Here is an 18,124-nt window from a genome sequence, read left to right as displayed (position 1 = left end):
GCTGGCAATGGACATGCATGGAGGGCAGAACAAGACACACAATGCACATATCTCTGTCTTCATAATTGGGAATTGTGGAATGGTTAGACTGGCTTTCAGTACAGATCAGGTAGTCACTTTTGTGATTGCCCAATGAGAGAGACTCTGCCTAATGTCTCTCTTTACATGTGGTTTGGTGGAATAACAATTTTGAATGGGTGGTCTCAGGATGACAGTTGGGGAGGCATGGGTTAAATTTTCCCAGATAGTTTTACCCCATCCTTGAGGGCTATTCACATTTTTTGTGGATATGACAAATGCAATCACCTCTTTGTGTACCCTCTAGTATAGCCCTTAGTCAGAAAAACCTAGTCTAGACAGGAATGAGATAGATAATTCTTTCTAAGAGATGTCTTCTTGTATTTCTAAGTAAGATTAAAAAAATACTCACCCACACAGAAGATTCACAATTGTGTAGGTAGTTTGTACTATACAAATCAGAACACATGCAGTTAAATTATCTAATGAGGAAATTGAAGATGCCACATAGGAATTTTTAGAGCAACTTCAGACTTAACCCCTGTTACTTAAGCCAGCCATATCAATCTTTTCTGGAGAAAATGTCTTGAAATGCATTCCAACTCCCCTTTTACTAAATTTAGACTGGCAGCAAACATTTATGTGAGTTACTGAGTCTGACATCTAATTAACACAGTCTTTACAGGTTTAATGAGCAGAGATAAATTTCTATCCTTTCTCTGGCACATTTTAATTAGTTGTAATTACAAGTGGAGTGACCTGAAAAGATTGTTGTCCCATGGATTCACAATAAATTTGTATAATTTTTATATGCAGGGACAGAATGAGCTTTTATGGATGGAAAAACTAAAGGTTATTTCAGCCATTACACCAGGCATATAATATCCTTCTGCAAAGCTTGGGCAACTCAAACATTGAACATTAATATTTTATTGCACTGCAGGTGATGCTTCATAAATTGTATTTATTGTTTTAAACCTGCAAGAATAAGTAAGCACTGTGATCAACGTCAGTCAGCATCAGGGCTAGCTGGATTACATCTGTGGCCATTTCTTTTTAATGTGGTTTTAACTTTCAGGGTGAAATGCTGTGTGCAAGCTTAAATTATTTATCTGAAATGCTCTTTGGTGCCAAGTAGCTACTGAAGTGAAATGGATGTAAACAAGGTGAGATATAGCATGCATAACTATGAAAACATAGTTTTAAGAGAAGCCTGAGCTAAAGTATGAAGGACTAAATAACAAGTAAAATGGAATAGAATTTCTCATTGGCAGCCAAGGTCACTGGGGTAGTGAAGCCACTCTATGTTTTAGTCCAGATTTTGAAGGAAGTATCCAACCTACTGATCCCTGTAGGGTGAGCACACTGAATAGCTCATTTAAAGCCCATAGTGGGGAAACTCCCCAACTGTTGTGGGATCCATGATGCACCACTGAAAAAGTAACTAATGCAACTTGACTGAATCCTATGGAATGCAACTTCCATTGAACAGAGTTTGAGGTTTACCAGGACACTCTAAGAGAATGGGCCAGTTGATGTGGGAGGCAGAAGTGAAGTATCAAGTGTCCATCTCTTTGGAAGACCTTTGATCCTGAGAAAGGCTTCCATCACCATAGCAAGAAAAGAGTTGATTTCCAGTTATTTCCCCTTCCCCATGCAGCTCAGCCATGTTTTCTCCAAACTGGCTCTGAAGAGTTAGGTGACAATTTTGGAGATGATGGAGGTTGGCTTATAATTGCTCTCACCAAATCAAAGAACTTTCCTTAGGAAAGGAAAACCAATTAGATTCATAAAAACAATTCATGTCATATATACCAGTGCTACTAAACTTGGCAGCCCCTGGACCAGTGCCACTGGTCTCTGGCAAACTTTCGGGAGAGAAAGAAACAATTGTACCCAATAGGCACAATTTACTGCTGGTCTATGCACACTGGGGAAAAATAATTGTCAGTCCCCCACATCAGATAGCCTTTGGGGAATGGAGGAAGAAATGAGGGTACACTCACAGATGGGGTGCACCTTTCTTTTATTTCCCCCTGGAACCCTGAATAGCCATAATGTCATGGTTTGAATTTCTATCCCCCTCCTCACTTCCTACTGGTAAGAAGGAGAAGCATCTCCTTTTGTGGGGAGGAGAAAGGATGGAATATAAGGGAATGTAAGATCAGACAGCATCTAGTCTCTTAAGGTATTTAGACTCCCTTTCCTCCATGCTAAAGAGGGACATATGTGTGTATAAACTGCACTTAAACACACACACACACCACTAACTGGATACTGCATGACCATTCCACCTTTTACAGGTTACAGGAGGCAATTTGAAGGTGAATGCAGGTGTTTAGCCTACCTCCAAGTGAGTCACTAAAACAAAAAATTGTAGAAGGTTTTCATCATTTTAAAAGGGGTTTTCACAAGTAGAAAATAACATCCCTTGCAGTAACACATTTGAATTTAATGAACAGAAGTAGGGAGCAATGATTGCTAATCTCTGCATTAACTTTCCTGTGTGAAAAGGCAGTTCTATGGGGAAAAGGATTAAGTAGGAGCAATTGTTGTTGTCCCGTACCATCAATCATTTTTGACTTACAGCAGCCCTAAGGTAAACCCATTTCAGAATTTTCTTGTTGAAGTTTGTTCAGAGGGGGTTTGATACTGCCTTCCTCTGAGGCTGAGAAAGTGAGACTTTTCCAAGGTCACCCAGTGCATGTCCATGGGCAAGTGATGATTCGAATCCTGTTCTCCAGAGTCATGATCCAATGCTCAAATCACAGATTCTTGCAAGTCTCACTAGGCACCGAAAAAAATTGATAGCATTACAATGTTGGAACATGAATACTGTACATTCAAAAGGCATGAAATCTACTGTGAATTAACAATTCAATATTTATTCAAATTGTCTTTCCTCACTTTTACACAGCTCTTAAATTAATACTCTCCTTCCTTGTAGCATCATTTACTTGTCAATGCATAGTGACAAGCCAACGGGAAATTATTGAAAACAGCAACAAGAATAACATGCATAGCAAAGAGCATCAGGTAGATATCACCATAGGAAAATCCAAAGGAAAAAATACATTGGTTGCTATTTCAGAGGCACATAAGAATCCATTTGAAGACCTCACCCACTAATAAGAATGCCTGACCTGAAATAATGAAATGGTGCATATCTACAGCAATAACAATATTGGCAATCTGTACACTGTGTGGAAAGGCAAATATAAAGTTTGCACAAGGGCTGGAATACTACTGGTTATGATTAAGACATAGAAGCCTAAATCCCATTGCTTTTCCCAGCTAGAATAAACTATTGAATTAATTGAAGACTCAGTCAATACACAGGTAATCCTAATTGCTTCACTTATTCAACTATAGTCAGAACAATTAGATTCCAAACAGTAAGAGTCTGGGTTGTATGTTGTAATTTTGAAGTAATGCATGTTAACACACATGTTGGTCCCTAGTTATGTTTAATTAGGTAGTACAAAACTTTTGCGAGCATGTGGTAGGGGAATGCTTTCCAACACCGATTCTGTCCCATTAAATAGTTTTGGTCAAGTTTACTTCTTCCAGGTTAGCACTTCCTTCTGTTACATTATTCTTGTTACACCACTCCGTTACACTTCCTTCTGTTACACACTTGACTAAACAAACTTGTGAAAAGTTCAACAACCCTACACAGGTTTCTCAGACTCATGGCTGTGGATTCTTTGGTTCAGTCTATCCATCTGGAATATGGGCCCGTTCCGGACGGGCATAAAGTACGTGCCAAGCACGTACCAGGGTTAGAAAGGGGCGTCCTTTCCGGACGCCCCTAACCCTAGTACGTGCTCGGTGCGTACAAAATGGCAGCACCCGTTCTACACAGGCTCCGCCATTTTGACGTCGCAGATGCATGGCATCCACACGTTCTGCGACGGAAGTGACGTCGAGAGTGCACCATTGGCCACTTGCGGCGCCACTTCTGGGGTGCAAAAAGAAGCCACTTTTTGCGGCTTCTTTTTGTTGCATCAGGGAATCATGTGGTTTGACCGCTGCGGTTCCCGGACACAACAACTGGCAGCGCCGGCAGAGCGCCGTTTTTGGGCGCTCTGTAATGCTCCATGGTCTTCCTCTTTTTCTATTGCCTTCTTCTTTAGCAAGTATTATTGTCTTTTCTAGTGTGTCATGTCTTCTCATGATATGACCAAAGACTCATGATAAAACCAAAGTTTTAATTTACTCATCCTGGCTTCTAAGGAGAGTTCAGGATAATTAATAATTTTTTGTCCCAGGATGGATTTGCTCTGGGACCCATTTATTTTTAGGAGTATTTTGGGGGAGTCCATGGTATCCATAGAAATCTTCCCCAGCACCACAGTTCAAATAAACTAATTTTCTCCCTGTCTGCTTTGTTCACTGTCCAGATTTCACAGCCATACACAGAAATTGGAAACATGATAGTGGGGATCACCCAAACTTCAGTATGCAATAATGTGTCTTTACACTTCAGAATCTTTTCTGGTTCCTTCATTGCTGCTCTTCCAAGTCCTAGTCTTCTTCTGATTTCTTGACTCCAGTCTCCATTCTAACTAATGACTAGGCCAAGGTGTGGAAAATCTTGAACTATTTAAATGTCTTCCTCATCTTCTTTAAAGTTATGCAAATCATCTGTGTCATTATTTTTGTTTTCTTAATATTCAACTGTAATCCTGCTTTTTCACTTTCTTCCTTGAATGTTTTCAGTAATCGTTCCAAGTCTTTTGCTATTTTCTGCTAAGAGTATGGTGTTATCTGCATGCCTTACACTGCTCATATTCCATCCTCCAGTTTTCACATTTCTTTTCTCCGAGTATAATCCTGCTTTACATATGAAATGTTCGGAATACAGGTTAAGCAGATAGGGTGATAAAATGCAGCTTTGCCTGAATCCCTTGCCAATTGGAAACCATCATTTTTTGTTTGTTTGTTTTCTGTCCTGACAGTAGCCTTTTGTCCTGAGTAAGATAATTATATGTTGAGGCATCCCTATTGTTTCAAACGTGATTCACAGTTATTCATAATCTACACAATCAAAGGGTTTGCTATAGTCTATAAAACACAGGCTGATTTTCATCTGAAATTCTTTAGTGCTTTCTATTATCTAATTTATGTTTCCAATATGACCTCTCGTGCCTTTTCCTTTCCTGAGCCAAGATTGGTTATCTGATATTTCTTGGTCTATATATAAACAAAATCTTTGCTATAGAATTTTGAGCATCACTTTGTTGGCATTGGAAATAAATGCAATGGTCCTTGGTATCCCCTTCCTTAGGGATTAGACTGTATATTGAGCATTGTATATTGAGTATATGTGAGCCATTGCTTTGTCTTCCATATTTATTGACAGATTTTAGTAACAACTACTGTAGATCCTGTCTCTAGCTTGAAGCAGCTCTCTTGGTGTGCCATCCATTCCTAGTGATTTATTTCTCTCAAGTACTGAGTGCAGCTTCCATTTTACTTTCCAAAACTGTAGGTTCATCTTGAAGTACTTTTTCCTTGAATGATAATGTCATAGAATCATAGAGTTGGAAGAGACCACAAGGACCATCCAGTCCAACCCCCTGCCATGCAGGAACTTACAATCAGAAGGAATCTCTTGAGAATGAGAGTGGTTTAGCAATGCAACCAATTCCTTAACAGAGTGGTGAGGTCTCCATCTCTGGATGTCATCAAAAAGAGGCTGGACAGCTACCTGCTGAGGATTCTATAGGTGAAGATACCTCATTATGTAGGGGGTTGGACCTGATTGTTGTTGCTGTGCTTTCTTGGCAAGATTTGTTCAGCGAAGATTTGCCATTGCCTTCCCTTGAGGCTAAGAATATGTGACTTGGCCAAGGTTACTTGGTGGGTTTCATGGCTGAGCTGAGAATCAAACCCTAGTCTCCACAGTTGTAGTCTTAACACTCAAATGACTACACCACACTGGCCCCTCCTAATTCCATGATTCTATGTGGAATTATTATGAATGGGCTTTAAAAGTGTTCTCTATAATCATATTTCTCTCATTCTGGGGTTGTATAGATGATAGTGTATTAGAAGGAATAACAAATGTGAAGAACTTTTTTCAAACAACCCGTTTTTCTTGGTATGTAGAAGGTTCTAGCAATGTCTGAAAACTTAACTATCTAAAGAAAATATGTTTTGCACTCCTTTCAATAACCCACAGTATTGAACTTCACTCCTGCGATAATGTGAGACCTTAGAATGCTGAGTGTTGTGGGCTGATTGTGTAACAAGTAAAATAAAAGTCACTAATCATTTAAATCATGAAAACCATTTTGAAACAAATATACATATTTATGAAATGGGGGCCCTGGCATTCACTGAAGAAAAGAAACATCCCAAACTGGTCACTTCAAAAGAGTCATTTTCATAGCAAAAAGTAACCAGTGTGGAAAAATTATTTGTCCCTGGTTATCACATCTTTTAGTAATAGTATTTATATAAGAAACCAAATTGCCAAGGTCACTTGGCAGGAAAAAAGTACAACCAGTCAAGCATATCAACATTTATGATAAAAGTAGCTTATATCAAATTTTTGAAGAACAATAAAAAAAAAATTAAAGCCCAGTGTATTTTATGTTTTCATCACTGATAATTCCAATAAGCCAATCGTAAACATGTTATAGGCAAATACAGACACCTTAGCAACATATATTTCAGGATAAACAGGTTTTTGAAAAATACAAATGATGCTTGAAATTCTGGCTACTGTTAAAAAACCTACCTACCTTCTGAAAAATTCTTTTAAATATCAAGTTGATGCTGTTTGCTGCATGGAAGACAATAAAACACTGCTAAAAATGACACACAAAAAGAAACCTGATCAGTGAGAATAGCTGGTTAAACAGAACTTTTGAGATGAGAGGGGTGAATCCAGAGGGACTGCTGGAGATTGCTTTAATGGACCTGGCCAGGTTGGCAAGTATTTTCTTTTGTTAGGAGAACAACAGAGTGTGTGTTTCCATGGAAACTAAATGGTTAGACAATTGGTTCTTGCTAGTGGACAATTTAGGAATGTTCTCAACATGAGAAAACAATATAGAAGGGAGAAGTCCTCCTGGCCTTTTGAAGTTAAGGATGAGGACACTGCAGTTTGAGTCAACAGGCACAAGATGAAGAGACACAAAGAGATCAATAACAGGATTGGCAGCTATGTACTTTGGGGGGGGGGGTACCAAGGACAGAGGGAATGCCAGTCATCATTGATATTGTATTTAATGCGTTTAAGTCTTTCTTCCTAAGCGTTCATCCCACCAAAAATTATAGAATCATAGAATCAAAGAATGTTAGAATTTGAAGGGGCCCCAAGGGCCAATTGGTCCAACCCCCAAACATGCAGAAATGCACAACTAAATCACTAACTCCAACCCAAAATGATTCATATTATGGTGGGAGAGAGGTCCACCATAATATGGTCCCAATGTAAAAATTTCTTTAAAATAATAGCCTCACAGAAAGGTGATTTTAAATGAAATCACAGCTGGGGAGGGTTAACCTTTCCTCTCCCTTTCTCAATACCTTTCCTCTCCCTTTCTCAATACCACAGAGTTGCCATTTTCCAATCACCAATCATTCAATAACTGCTTCATCCTTGTTTTGTAAAGTTAATCAGAGCATATTGTTATGCCCACCTCACTTCTTTGAGTGAGAAGACATTTTGGGCATGTAGGGTTTCCCCAGATTTGCTTTATCCTGGAATTAGATGATCAGAGATTTTTTGGGCCTTTTGGAAGAATTACAATTTTTTTACATACATATAAGCTGATAAAAGTGGAGATATCACCTAAATGTTCCTACAGATCATCCTGGTGACTGAGGAGTTGGAGAGAAACCTCCCCGCCCCCAATTTTTCTAAACCCTGCAACTAGTGGCCAAGTGTCACAGTAGGTTTCCTGGGATATAGTCAACACCAAAAGAGCACGTTCAGGCAAGGCTGTGGAGGGAAGATGTTTGGGGAGCGGGGTAATCCTTAGGTAGCTGATCTCTGAAAGGCTCAGGTCTCTAGGACCTTTGATAGTGAAAACAAACAATGCATTATAATAGCTTTAGTGTTGAAAATATTAGCGAGTACCTATAAAGTACATTGACATGGAGAAGAGTCGCCACATGAATGACCACCACACCACAATAAGAAGGAAAAGGCCACAAGTTTACAGCTGCACTGTAGAGTTGGCATGTAAAGTATGAGGTCTGGATCTGTCATCCATCAATCCCAGATTGATCAATGAACCCAATTGCTTGGTCATGTCCAAGCTTCGGGATGACAAAGAGACTGACTGGTTGAATGTCTGTCCACATCTCAAGTAACCGGTTTATCACTTTATCGCATATTTGCCCTTTGTCACTGGGGGATGCTGAATCGATGTTGCCCTGGCAATGGCAACACCACAACACTCTCAGCACTCTCGTGTCCCCATTTGACTTCCGATCCAGTGCTACACACTTGGAAACCACACCCAACAGATCCAAGACCTATGCTCTCACTGCCAAAAGTTGTGACAGCATGACCCTATTTCCCACATTGGCAGGGTGGGTGGTAGAGCCGGGTTGTAATGGCAGAGTCCACAGGTGCCGTGTGGCCTTAAATAAGCCCCCAACCAATGAGAGTCCAGGATAGGGAGGTAGGGCCACTTACCCTGCCCCTCCACCAATCCTAGCTTCTCTGCCACAGCAACTGGGCCAACTGAATAGGTTGGCCCTATTTACTAAACTGGGCCTAGTGATGATGCTGTCCAATTGGAAAGCACTTCTGCTCTCCCAATTCTTTCTGGGACATGAAGTCCCTTCTAGGGGTAGAAATGGCTCTTCCTCCCAGTCCCTCCAGCCAATCCTGTGCTTGGCAGCCTCAGTCAAGGCCTGTTGGGACTTCACCGGGCCAGGACATTGCCAACAAACCATAGCTTCTCCGCCACTGCAACCAGGCCAACCCGATAGGTCAAGCGGCCCCATTTGCTAAACTGGGTGTCAAGAGAGAATCATGCATCCTAACCTAGCCTTGTTTCAGCTCTCTATATATAATACTAACAAATGTATTCGTGATCACATAATTCTTTTTTTAAACAATGAAATGCCACACCTGCAATGGTAGTGTTAATGTGTCAGGAAAGAAAGTAATCCTGTATCATTGGGGCAATAAATATGATTTGGGCTCTCAGGAGTTATTCATGAATCTACTCTCAGGATGAAACCCACCAGTATGGTGACAGTATGTATCCTACTTTCAAAGAGAAAAAGTCTCCTGCTTAAAAAAATAAACTGAATATAACAAATGCTTTCCTCCTCCTAATGTGAAATACATATCCTTAAAATCACAAAACTACATTCCCATATGCTGAGTTATAATATCCCACAGAGTGATGTTCAATAATTTAAAACTTCACAGTTTCAGGGTTGTGCTTTTGTTGTTGCACAGTAGAATATTAATATGATAAGGCTAACAGATATAACAAGCCAAATATAATAGTGGGGGAAAGGGAGACTGTTCATTTTATAGTCATTCTTGCAAAAAGTTAATTTAAAATGAGTTAAATTCATTAGATAGATCAAGCACTTCCTTAGCAGTACAACATCTATAGATCCATATCACATATTTTTACTGAGTCAGGGAACCTTCCCTTGGAACCCACTTGCTTTCCATTCTAGATCTCTATGGGTAGTCACAAAAAGATATATAAATGAACTGAATATAACAAAATATTTCCCAAGCAAGGACCCAAACCTTGGACAAAAAGCCTGATAGTTTCACAACAGAACTTCTCACTCCAGCTCTGATTGGAGGCTCCCAATCACTTAACAGACTGGAGGCCTGAGACCCACAAGTTGTCAAGGAATCTTCTGCCAGGACTGTTCTCTCCCTTCTATTGATTATGCTACTCTATGTAGCTTCCAACCCCCCTTAGCAACCCCTGCCCCATTAGAATGAAATGCAACCCATTCCATCAGGGGTGCATGTATGCAATTCAGCTGTGCTATTTTCAGGTGCAAATCAGAGCATCACACATCACTCATGGATGGAAGAGTACCAGACACCCCATGTGTCAACTATAAAAGGTTCCATATACCTCTTTGTGAGTCGAAAAATCGACCTTACAAGCTACCCTTCAGGATGCATACCCAGTTAAAATCTTAAAAGAAGTTATAGTAGGTTGGGGTAACTAAACCAGCCTGCTATGGTGGTCTGGGTATATCTTACTGCCTTGAGGGTGCTACACTATTGGATTTCTAGAAACACTGTATTTCATGTTTATTTATCATGCATTCAATGTCTTTTTCTTTTTAATAAGTTTTAATATTCTTCCATTCTACAGGTATATCTAGCTGTATTTGTCCCTGGCCTGTCCCTGTACACTCAAAAAACTCTAAGGTCTGGATCTTTTTTAAAAATCTTTTTTAAAAATAAAAAGCTGAAATATTCAGGACTCTAATTAAAGCACATGGAATCCAGTATGCTTTGTTGCAGATCTGAATATAAATCTGCATGGGGTTTGTTGTCTGCCTGATTTAGTTGATATGACAGATTTCCTCATTAGTATTCAAGCTGATAGATTTGCATTGGGAAAAAAAATCTGCAGAGGTTTTGTATTAGCCAGTTGACCTTCCTTCCTGCAGTAAATACAAATAGCCAGCATGATGTAGTGGTTTAAGAAAATCAAGGCTGAACTCTCACTAGAAGCAAAAAACGCAACTAATTTAGAAGCCATCTTACCTTGGATCTATCGTGAAGCTGTCTTACCTTGGACCTGCCTCAGAGAGTGGTGGAGTCTCCTCCTTTGGATGTCTTTAAGCACAGGATGGATGGCCATCTGTTGGGGGTGCTTTGATTGTGAGTCCTTATGGTCTCTTTATGATTCTATGAGATGACTCTGGAAAAGATTATAATGTTTGGTAAAGTTGAAGACAGTAGGAAAAACCAGAAGGCCACAACACAGGTAGATTGATCCAAACAAAGAGGCCACAGTCCCTGTAAGAAATGAGCAGGGTTACTAATAGCAGTCATTTATAGTTCTCTTAGGAGTCAGCGTAATGTAGAGGTTTGAGCACTGAATTATGGAGACCAGGATTCAAATCCCAGTCCAGCCATATAAACCCTCTGGGTTACTGGGCAAGTGTACTCAGAGGATGACAATGGCAAACCCCCTCTGAAGAAACTTGCCAAGAAAACCCAATGATAGGTTCACCTTAGGATTACCATAAGTCAGAAATGACTTGAAAGCACACAAAACAATACAAATAGAAGCATATTAAGTTTTTTCTTGCATATTTTCTTTGGGAAGAAACATTAATTATTGATTATTATGTTTAGGTGGGTTTTTTTAGTGTTCAAGTACTTCTAAGAAACTATTGGATGAAAATAAGTTAGCTATGACTTTAGCTGAAAATAAAATTTGCAGTATTTGCTACTATCCTTTCATACCTGCAATTGTTTTTAGTGTTTTCCAGTTCCAGCTAGGAGTTTCACAAGGGTCCTGAGGCAGCCCAGCACATGCACCGTGATTTAATGAATGTCACACAACTTTTGTTATATTTCACAGACCTCATCATTCGTCAAAGTGTGTTGTGTCATACTAGCTGAGACGGGGTCAGAAAGCAAGAGAAAGTAGTTGTCATTCTCTTATTACCTGTCAGGATTGGCTGTAATCATTTGTGTCTTAGATCAGAATGGGGCTCACTCTGATAGCTGCAACCTGCTGAAATATGCTGTGGATTTTGTTCCAATCATTTTCATTACATTTAAAGGTAAAGGAAATTCCACATGAGAAACAAGAGAAGGCATTAGCAATTGAATCCAACAGCAGCACAATCATATATCCAAATGGTGTCAGGTTCTTCAAATGCTGTTCCTCATAAAGACAAATCTGTACTGTTTTCACACAAGAGGGATCTATCAGCAGGCTTTGGAAACACCTGCAGATGCAAAGAGAAAAAACCATTTAATGAGAAGATATAGCTAAGGGCAATATTCCAAAAGGTCCTTGAAATACTGAGCATGCACCAGGGGCAGTTGGAAGTAGTAGTGCTTTTAATAATTGTGGGAGAAATTTTACTATCCATTGACCAAAATCATGGGAATTGCTGCTAGCCATCTCTCTCTGTGTGAGAGAAAGATAATTTATGAAAAGCATTTATAAATTGATTTGGGATATCACAACTAATATTTCTAAATTGCTTTTCAGCATACCACATGGATACCATGTATAACACAACAAATAACAAATGAATGGGTCCTAGAGCAGATCAGACCTAAACTCTTACTAGAACTCCAAAAGGCTAAACTGAAGCTATTTTATTTTGTATGTATTGTGACACAACATGGCTCATTGAAAAAGACAATAAGGATTTTTAGGGTACGGCAATACTTTACCAATTGCATAGGCAATGCTCCAGACTGGGGAAGGCTGTGTTGAATGTGGTTCAGCACTCTGCCTTGGCTGTAGTACTGAGGGGTCAAGTCTGAATCAGAGTCTCTGCCTGATTCCAAACTGGACCAAAGTAGGAGTGCCCAAGTGGGCATATTTATGAAGTGAACTGTATCTTCTGGCAGTTCACTGGATTTTCCAAGAATCTCAGAAACAATCGCATTCCCAGCTGGTTAACAGTTTTATAAAAATGATATTTTTGGTTGATGGCATTGACATTGATTTAATCATGGAGTGATAAAGTCAGGACAACCCCAGGGAGTTTGGAACAGAATGAGGTGTTGAGAAATACTATAGAGACTAGCAGGGAGATCGGTTTACTGCCATAGGCTGACAGACTTGTTTTGTCTTTGACCTTCAAGAGGACATGTATATGGCAGGGGGTTGGTAAGAAGTAATACTTGCACCCATTAAGTTACGTGAGTCCTTTCCACATGCCCTCAGGTCATATATGACCCCTCATGAGAAGTTCACTTAAAGGTCATCATGACCTTTCCAAGATCATGCCATTGGCCTCTATACAACTGCTATTATAACAAAATATTTGTAGCCCAGAATAACATAGGGTATGCAGGGTATGCTAACACTCAGTAAGGACTGAGCCTGTCTCCCTTCTCTTGGAAGGAAGTTCCACAGTTAGGTTGCCATTACTAAAAAGGCCCTGTTTGTTTTTTTCACCAACCTAAAACTTCCATGTTCACTAACCAAAGCAGTGGAAGAGGCTGTAGCTCAGAGGCAGAGCACATGCTTTGCATACAGGAGTTCTGAGGTCCAGTCCCCCACATCTTCTGGTGGAGCCAGAAAAACTCTTTCTTGGAAACCTGGAAAGCTACTTCCAGTATGTGTCAAAATCACTGGGCAAGATGGACCAAGGGTTTGATTCAATTTAAGTTAAGATTCAATTTTCATATTCATATTAGTACCAAATTTACTGGGGTGGTGGGACATAATATACTGGTACACAAGTACCATCTGGTTCCTGTACAGCACATTTTATTTGCCCAGGACAGACAAGCCTGAAGCAGTGTGCCACCGCTGATTCTAGGGTTAGGGATTGCACACCAACCGCATGGTCTCTAACCCTAGCATGGCATGGTGGCGGCCTAATGGCGGTGTCCCATCCCCACAGATGCCGCCATCTTGACATAAGCGATGTGCAGCATATAGACGTTGCTGAGTGTCGCTTACATCATGAGTGTGCCACTGGCGCACTCATGATGTGTGCCCAGCATCCCAAAAAGAACCTGGTTTTTCTGGGTTCTTTTTGGGGCCGAGGGACACTGGGCAGTTTGGCTGCTGTGGCGTCCTTTTAGAGGGAAATAGGCTGCCGCCAGGCCACCCTTTTTGGATGATCTGTCCTGGGCCATTCTTTGGTTTCCAGTCCTCCAGAGGAGGCCGGTAGGGCACAAAGACACTGCTAAAGTGAGGGAATATTGCCCTCTCCCACATTTGCTCATGGAAACAGCCCAACTGATTTTGTCCTATGTCCTTAAATTCATTCAAAAATTCTTCCATGGGCTCTTTACTATAGGTAATGTCTAGAAATATGTAAAAGAATTTAAAACAAATGACTATTATTATAGCCCACCAAGAATATTGGAAAAGTCATAAGCATGTACAGTGATCTTGTAAGGATTTCCGCAGTGTTTCATTTACTGCGCTTTTAGCTTTACAGATTTTTACCCTAGTTCAAATTAATTTCATTACTTCTCAATTTGTGAAAACATGTTGATAAACTGCACTTTTTTCATCAATTATTCTTCACCAAGACAATGGAAAGCAAAGTTATCAAGTCTGCAATGTTCTGTAATATTAGGATATGCATGTAGTTTAGATTGTCATTTAAAATCCCATTCCATTATATTTTCAAGTGTGCAATTAATTTTTTTACTATGTGCTTTGAAAACATTTTTTCTATTATGCCACTCATTTTGTTCAAAAACTCCAAAACACCATTATCACTCCAGAGATGAGTGTACAATAAGGCTTGTTCTCATGCAGGGATGTCTACATAGTGTTGTTTTTTCCCCCACATCCTGAAAAATGGACTAAAGTGCCTTCTTTTAATGACACACATACAGAGATCCTAGCATAAATCCATTTATTGGTTCCAACAGGCTACATCTGTTGTGTCATGTATTATACATTGTATCATGTATTCATCCTACATTCTATCATGTGTATAAGCCACACTGACTCAATAGGTCTTTCCTAATTGGAAACAGCTGTTGGATTCAGACATTGACCTGGAACCATGCTAAGTTATTTGTAATGAGGTTCTGTTAAAAATCATGTAAAAGGTTAGAGCTCTTTTGGTCACATTTTTTCACTTGGGCTAAATGAAGCCTCCTGGAACTAACATGATGTTGGAATCTCAGAAAGAAGACTATTTGAAATTGGGCTGGAATTTTGGTAGACTGACCACACAAATATGGTCAATAGAAAAATTGATTGTCAGGTTTTTGATAATATTTGACCATGAGAAAATATTCTACTGAATTTTTTTTTCCTGTATAGTTGTTGCAGGTCTATTAATCAAGGCATAACATTTTAGCTGAATTATGTTGTCATCTGACAGCAAAGTCCCCATAAGCAATTGGCGTGTTGCTCCCTAATTCTGTAGGAAACACATATACACATCCTTTTATTAACCGAACAACTCTTGCTCTCCACTCTCTCTACAACCATATTCAGAAACGTGGGTTGTCTTTCATAGTTATGTGAGTGGCTTTCATTTCATTTTAAAAGAAACTTATCTGTTTGGGGTGACTCCTGGGTTTCTAATATATATATATATATATATATATATATATATATCAAGATAACTGTTCAATCTCTTGACTATAATTAATATAAATATTCATGTAACATTGTTAATTGCAAACAATGACTGTCATTGTTTCATATAGTTTTATAATTAGCATAAGTTTCTCTTTTCGTTGCAGCTGTTCTGTATCAGTGCTTTAAATAATTAACCATTACTTGATATCAGTTGACTTATCAGTTGCCCAAGCATATGATTGATCAAAAGTATGTTTGCACTCTAGTGGCATGGCCAAAACTGGTTTAGCATAGAAATTTTAGTATAGACTTGCATGTTTAATGAATTGAAGTGCAAACCCAGAATCTTGATGATTGCATAACGTTTGTATTACATTCCTTGCAGAGTTTTACCTAGAATTATACAGCACTTCTCTTGTTGGAAACTTTCAGGTGGTAATGTAAGAGACCAGTATACCTTACCCCACAGCCATCTGTATTTTCCAAAATTATTGGATGTGACTAATCCTACAGCAGAAAAATACTTAATATGAGTCCTTTATGTGCCTCCTTATTTCTGTCTTTCTCTACAAAAGACTGATTTGAACATATATGGCTCTATCATCCTTATTTCAGTCATGTAAAAAGAAGAGCATACTCACAGGAAACACATACTCTTGAGAAATCAAAATGAGCAAATAATTATAATGGAATTAGAGACCAGAGAGTCCACTTACAAATGGGGCAAATGACTGCTTAGTTCATTTACCATTTGAATGACAGGTGCCAGCATGATAGCGTTCTATGAATTATCATAAATTCAGAGAATTACACATGTACCACCAAAGGTTATGACTGAATAATTGATGGGCTTAATGATACCAGAGAGCTATTAAGAGTTGCTCCTTTGCAATAATTTGAATGGAGATGATTAAATGCCACCTATTGCTTGGCATTTGCAAGCATGCATAAAGATTTAAAAGAGCAAAGCTGCTTTGGCAAAGACAGAGACTCTGCTTGATAAGCAGACACAAAATTACAAACAGTTGTTGTCATCATTGCTCATGTAGCATCTTGTATTAGCCTAATATGTTCCTAATACTGAATGGTACCATATGGCAACACTTTAGACATATTTTAATTATATCAGTCACTCAACCATAGCATTCCACCTCAAATGAAAGATTTTTATTTATTTATTTAAAAAAATCATTTGTAGGATTAGTGCTTGACCCATTCAGTAGAACTGGCTCTCCAAGGAGTGCATTTGCCAGAGGGCATGTTTCCCTGGCTTTGATTGGTGGAGGAAAGAAGGCAGCAGGAGGAGGACAAGGATGAGAAGAAAAGGGAAGAGGAGGAGGAGGACCTCTAGAGTTAGATTGATGCATGCATGGCTGTAAAGGGCCATGTAAATTCTATGGCCCTATACAAATTAACAACAACAACAAAAACAACAATATGGACTGCACTGGTTTATTAACATATCTAGAAAAAGCCAAGCATTTTGTCAATAATGGGCAGGGAGGAGTTAAAAAGATGAGCAGGAAAGGTAAACTACATTTGGAGAAACCCTTTATCTTCATTTTTTGGTAACTACTCCCTTTTGTTTCTAACATATAATTTCACTATCAAAGTAGCTCTGTCTATTACCAGATAATAAATTCTACACCAGCAAAAAAATAAGCAAAGCACTGCATTGGTTTGTTAGCTCATTTATCTGCAACAGAAATGCATGTCTTCCAAGCTGTTCAAAGATATTGCTAAACAGCAACAATTTCATTACCACCATATGCAGCTCTGTAAGCCCAGCTTGCTCATGTTTGCTGCTTACTGAAAGTAGCTTCCTTGTTTCATAGCAGATGGCCCATAAAACATCAGATATGTTCAGATTTAATTTTCATGATTGTACCTACATTACAGGGCATGGCTGCACTCACAACAACAAAAGAGAAAGAAGGGAAATCTAAATCATTTTAAATAATGTAAAATGCCAATAAGATAATAATTGCCACTGTAAAACAAAGCAATATATATATATATATATACCAATATATAGCTGATCAATGTATAATTTCATTTTTCATAATTGTTTTCCAGATTTCCTTGGCCTTTTTAGTATTTCTTCAGCTCTGTTCTTTGAAGTGATATCTTGAATTGTAATTCAAGAATTAATTAAGTCAACTAAAACAGGATATTGTGGTTTGCTTGTTCCTCCTCCTCCTTTTTCTTCCTGGAAATCAGTATAGCAGATACAGATACATAGCTCTAGGTTACAAATCTGCAACTTCTCTAGATTCAAAATCCACAAAACTGTAATACCTTTGTTAGGCCAATGAATAGTGCAAAATACATTTTGCAAGCTTTCAAAGTTCCACTGGCTTTATCAGGCAAAAGTGTTAAAAATCATACAGGAGAAAGAAAATACATATATGCTCTATGGGGGAAAACAGAATGTCACAAAGGGGCAACTTGAAGCCTCCTCTTCCCAACACACCTTGAGACCACAACTACCATATGCTGCGGTCCTTAGAGTGCCCTCCATCACAGGCCCAAATTGGAGTGGAAAAAAACCTACTCCTTTTTGATCCAGGTTTCTGCAGCCTGGGAGCAGCTTTGGCATGCCTTCCACACATTTTGGGAGCATGTGTCATCTAATTGCCACACCTGCAAGCTCCACAGAAGCCAGCTTTTCCAGCTTGTCTTGGGCCCAATATTCAGTAAGAGTGAATATAGTAAGTGCCATTCCAGTCCACTTTAAGAGCCAGTAGACACCTCAGACAAAAGAGGTCAATTGAGCTTCTGATTGATGTACAAGAATGACATTTCTGCCTCCCCCTTGCCAGCAAGTGAGGCTTCAACAATCAGAAGTAGGAACATTGTCATAAGTCCTTGTCATAGCCTTGCTC

This window comes from Sceloporus undulatus, chromosome 5 (assembly GCF_019175285.1).
Source record: "Sceloporus undulatus isolate JIND9_A2432 ecotype Alabama chromosome 5, SceUnd_v1.1, whole genome shotgun sequence".
NCBI lineage: Eukaryota > Metazoa > Chordata > Lepidosauria > Squamata > Phrynosomatidae > Sceloporus > Sceloporus undulatus.
The sequence above is the reverse complement of the archived record's forward strand: the minus strand, read 5'-3'. Positions refer to the sequence as shown.